Source organism: Aplysia californica, unplaced genomic scaffold (assembly GCF_000002075.1).
Source record: "Aplysia californica isolate F4 #8 unplaced genomic scaffold, AplCal3.0 scaffold00644, whole genome shotgun sequence".
Classification (NCBI taxonomy): domain Eukaryota; kingdom Metazoa; phylum Mollusca; class Gastropoda; order Aplysiida; family Aplysiidae; genus Aplysia; species Aplysia californica.
Genome location: NW_004797914.1, coordinates 103,222 through 108,800, shown reverse-complemented (window position 1 = coordinate 108,800; position 5,579 = coordinate 103,222). Strand labels below are relative to the sequence as shown.

The 5,579-nt window shown below is 42.7% G+C and overlaps 1 long non-coding RNA gene across 1 annotated transcript in view; it reads left to right on the top strand.

Annotated features, from left to right (window-relative positions):
* Positions 1-1,510, top strand: part of LOC118478521 — a 2,157-nt gene extending 647 nt beyond the window's left edge. The window contains exon 2 of the long non-coding RNA XR_004859102.1: positions 1,451-1,510. This is a non-coding gene — a long non-coding RNA (uncharacterized LOC118478521). The remainder of the gene's footprint in view (positions 1-1,450) is intronic.
* The last annotated feature ends 4,069 nt before the right edge of the window (positions 1,511-5,579 follow it).

The window sequence follows — 5,579 nt, the reverse complement described above, 5'->3', positions numbered from 1 at the left end:
CGGAGTTTTAGGTTTTTTGAAATATTTAAATGACCTCTCGCCTTTCATTCTAAAGTCAAATTAAACGAAAAAAACAATCACCTTTTCCTTTTTGTCTGCGTATCCATTTTAAAAGCGTTCTTCCAAAATTCATCCAAAAACTTGCTAGTTTCTTTCACTTTGACTCTTTAAGCTCAAGTAGGGTAACTGTTCACAAAGGATGCGCATTTGCGAAGAGGGCGCCACCGAATTTTGAGGACACTTTTTTAATTGGCTCAAAGAGAGGAGTGGCCCCTCTCGTTAATTAGACTCTTACGGCTTCTTCACGGATGGACAGCATGTCTACCCGGTGAAGCATCCTGGTGCGTTTACAGGGTAGCCATAGCAAATCCTGGTGCGTTTACAGGGTAGCCATAGCAAAAGGAGAAACTGATCCAGGCCCTCATCGCAAAATGGTGAGGACCAGACTAGTCTTCTGCATAGTCATTTAAAGCCAGTATATGACAGACTGTCCTTCTACTTCACTGCCTGGGTCAAAAAGCAAATGAAAGTCTTTATAGCGTCAACTTTAGTGAAATGAAAATCAGACAAAATATGCCTAGTATTGAAATCAATATGAAAGTATGAGTACCAACTGTTGGATGGTTTACGAATGAGAAATGTTCCATGGAAATGTACTGAAAATCCTAGGTGACAGCTGTGGGGTTCTAGGGGAGGACGAGGAGGACTCTTCCTCCACCCCCTCTTCTCCCCCTCACCCCTCTTCTATCCCTTTTTCTTCTTCTCTTTCTTCTTCCACCTGACAGCCCATCCCTCTGATGGAGTGTGAGGTGTGCCTTCTCCCCTCCCCCAGCCCCCCCCCCTTCCCAGCCCCTTTGGTCTGTTCCACCTCCCCCTACCCCTCCAGCAGACAAGCCCCTGCCTATGGAGGAAGACAGCTCCGACTCCCCTCCACGGCCTAACCCCGGGAAGGGTGAAGTCTGTCACTCCTCCAAATCCCCCACTAGACTGCCGTCCAATCCAGGACGGCAACATAGAAACCATTCTACCTCCCCCGCAAGGAGGAGTTTCTTCGAAGCCGGGGCCTTTGAGCTAGAAAATAAAAACTAAAAAATCATAATGGCTGTCTTGCAATGGAATTGCAAAATTTACAGGCCACACTGTGCCCACGGGTGGCCTGTATTCAAGAAACAAAATTCGCCCCGGTTCACCATAGACTTAAGAGGATTTACTGCGTACCATCACATTCACACGGAGAACCTGATTGCTTCCAGTGGTACCACCATCTACACCGACAACAACACACTCCACAGACAAGTACATCTTAAGACGACCCTCCAGGCTATTGACGTACGGGTCACCCTGCACAGACCAATCACGATCTGCTCAGTTGTCCCACCCAATTACCCCCTCAAAATAACCCAACTAAATGACTTGAAGGCTCAGCTTCCAAAACCCTTTATTTTGCTAGGTGATTTCAATGCCCACAGCCCCCTTTGGGGAGACAAACCTACAGACCAGAAAGGAAAAATAATAGAAACATTTTTATTTCAAAATAGCATCTGTCTCTTAAATGATAAATCCCCAACTTACAGAATGAATGATTTATTTATAGAGGCACCAGCCATCCATGTCCAGGTGCTGTTTTAGCCATCCAACTTACAGAAACAGAGCCATTTATGGCACTTCGTCCCTTGACCTCACCTTTTGTACCAGATCTTGAGTGGTCTGTGCTGGATGACCGTACAGACCATTTCCCAATTCTTCTCCAAAACAATAGACTCCAAAACGACCCGATCCCAGAACGCTTCAACTTTTAAAAAAAGCAGACTGGGACGGGTTTGCCAATCAATGTTTCCAGATTCTTAATCCCAATTTCGACCTCAACTACAATAAATTCCACGAAAAGCTTTTAGAAATATGCCACAAATTTTGTACCAAAAACAAAAAACAAAACCCCGGAGGAACAAGATCTGGTTCTCTTGGGAGTGTGAAGATGCAGTAAAGAAAAAGAATGCAGCGTATCGAAAGGCCGTCAACAACACCACCATAGAAAACAAGATCAATTATTTAAAGGCTCAAGCTGTGGCACGTTAATGCCTCTGCGAGAGCAAAAGACAATCATTCCAAAAATACATCTCCAAAATCAACAGCCAGACAACACTCAACCAAGTTTTCAAAATTGCTAAAAAATTCTTAGGTAGACGAACAGACACCATTCGGCACGTCCAGAGGCTGGATGGAGTCACAGCTGAAACACAAGTAGACATCACAAACACAATAGCTACATCTCTCGCCAAAAACTCATCCCAAGCAAACTACAACACCACTTTTCAAAACATCAAAACTAACAGAGAAAAACAACACCTAAACTTCCACTCAAACAGCACTGAAAGCTACAACGCAGACTTCACAATAGGCGAACTAACATCGTGCATTTCGGACCTTGGCAATACAGCCCCGGGACTGGATGACATCCACAACCAGATCATTAGACACTTACCCTCAGAAACACTTACACTCCTACTAAACATATACAACGACATGTGGCGGTTGCACTCCTTTCCGGAGTCTTGGCGTCTCGCCACTGTCATTCCAATACCCAAACCAAACAAGGACTACACACACCCATCCAATTACAGACCACTGACGAGCTGTCTCTGCAAACTGATTGAAAAAATGATTCACAGGCGACTCATGTGGTTTCTGGAAACGACGGGCTCGCTGAGCGGTCTTCAGTGCAGATTCAGGAAAACTCGATCCACTCTGGATCACCTGGTCCGCCTGGAGACCTTTATACGCGAGACGTTCGCTGAAAGAGGTCACATGATCGCCATCTTTTTTTTTTACCTAGAAAAAGCCTTCGACACAACCTGGAAGTACGGCATTCTTCGAGACCTGCACGCACTCGGCGTACGCGGTCACCTCCCTGCCTTCATTGGCAACTTCCTGAAGAACCGTTCCTTCCAGGTTCGTGTCGGATCCTCCCTTTCAGACCCCCACCAACAGGAGGAAGGAGTCCCCCAGGGGAGCATCCTTTCTCCTCTCCTATTCGAAATTAAAATAAATTCCATAGTAAAAACCCTCCAAAACAGCATAGACAGCTCGTTATACGTTGACGACTTTTTGATATGCTGCCGTTCGAAAAATCCTCATTTAAGATCTATGGAAACGTGCTAGACCCAATACAAAACCAAGGACTCCGCCTCGCTCTGGGGGCTTTCCGCACTTCTGCGGTGGAGAGCCCCCATGCCGAGGCTGTTGGCCACCACTCTCACTCAGACGCACACAACTCTCACTACAATACGCAGTTAAACAGAGCCCAGCACCGGAAAATCCAGCGCACAACTGCATTTTTAAAACAAACCCAGAAACCAGAAACAAATTCCAAAACAACGAAAAACTCATCAAACCCTTCGGCCTCAGAATCCTTGTGGACCTCAAAAACTTACACTTTTCCAAACAAGACATCCAACAAATTCTTTTCCCCGACCTGACAGCTGACTACACACAACAAAGAAAGCACAACCACCAAAACTTTTAAATCAGAATACAAAAACTAATACATAAATACCCCGGTGCGGAGCTCATCTTCACAGATGGCTCCAAAAAGACAATGAAGTGGGCGCCGCAGCCCTATCTTCCAATAATCCACACCAGAGGAGACTCCATCCTGAAGCATCCATTTTCTCTGCGGAGGCCACTGCCATTAACAAATCTTTCCTTATCCTTTCTTACTCTCTGTCTTGCATCAGCTCTCTCACAAACTACACACTCCTACATCCAAAAATAGTTAGGCTACAACAGAAAATTCATACACTATCCGAAACAGGAAAAAACATCATGTTCGCATAGATACCTAGCCATGTGGGCATTAGAGGAAACGAGCAGGTAGGCGACCTGGCGAAGAAAGCTTCATCCCTTCTGCTGGGATCAACGAAAAACACTCTCCCACAGACTGACTTTATAAATAAAGTCAAAAGTACACCTCCAGTAGAGAACTAGAACAGCGAAATCCTTCGGACCTCTCCAGAAGAGACGAAGTCATTTTTACTCGATTGTGCATCGGACACACGGCCCTGACCCACAAATACCTCCTACAAGGAGATGAGAAGCTGTTCTGTATCGGATGCGACAAAGATTTTACCGTTAGACACATCTTAACCGAATGTGTAGACTTTGGAGAGATCCGAAGGAAATGTTATAAATGCAAGAAATTGCAAGACATTTTTTCCGTCGTTTGTTCCCAGCAGAATATTGAATTTTATGAAGGCCATTGGCCTTTATGGCAAATTGTAAAGTGAAATCGTACTATTCAAAATTTGTATTGTTAATTATAAGAGTTGCTTTAAATTGAAAATATATTTACACCGAATTTTAATATTTTAGCATTTTTAAGTCAAATAGTTAACCAATTGTGTAGTGAACTTTTGCGAAAGTAAACAACTTGTGTTTCGCGCGCTCATATGACCTTACGCAGTTGCGAGCGCCGTAAAACCCTAAACTACTACTACTACAACCGAATAGCAAGAACGCATTGTGAATAGAGACAAATTAAAACAACTCACGAAAATACTCATCTACACATGGTGTTATTTTTTTCGCGTTATTTATGCCGGTCAGGATACTTACTCACAGAGGATGAAAAAGAAACAACAAAACTTTACAACTTTTTCCTCCCACAAAATTTTTTCATTTGGAATAGATCTAGATATAATTCATTCAAAGGGAATTTCTTTGACATAATATTCGTGGAGGATACTTATTTCGAAAACGGAAATGGCTTGTTATAAAAGCCACCCATAAACACAAAATGAACCAATTTAAACGATCTTGTGAGAAATGTCATTGGTTTGGTTAGCAGTTTTTTGTTCTGCGTTTTCTTTTTTTAAAACTTTTTTTCCATCCCGGGATGGCCACACTCAAGGACCCATCAAACCATAAGTGCTCAAATTCACACACACTGTACGCCTTGTATGGAGTTCTTTTTGGAACTTTTTCATGGAACATTTCTCATTCGTAAACCATCCAACAGTCATGATGCATATGGAGTATTTTGTGTTAACATATATATATCCGGAAAAGTGAAAAGGAACTAAATGTCATTGAAGAAACGGGAGAAATGCCAGTTTGTCTCAGGCCCAGTTAGTCACAGGCCTATAATGCTACGTTGAGCATTGATTTGAACTCGACTCAGGTGTTCGGGTAAGACATGTTTATTTTCGTGACCGGATAAGGAAGAAGCGCCAAACAGCTTTTTCGGGGGCATATTTTATACAAGTTGACTGCCAACCCGATGTGCCTATTAGTACACTCTACCTTCCCCTTTCTTTTATATAAAAGGTGATATGAACAGATTTGAAATTTTGAAACTTTATCAGTTCATCAATAAGTCAAACATTCAAATTTCCGTGCATACCTGATTGTTTTTTAACAGCAAAAGAGACCTTTCACTCAATTCAACCTATAATAATTCAAACTTCTGTGCTCCTGAATGTCAATTCTCTTGTTTGAAAACAATGTTTATAATGTTTCTGTTAATTCCTTTAGTTCGTTTTCCACAGTAAACTAGTCAACAAAAATTAAGGAACATTTGGGAA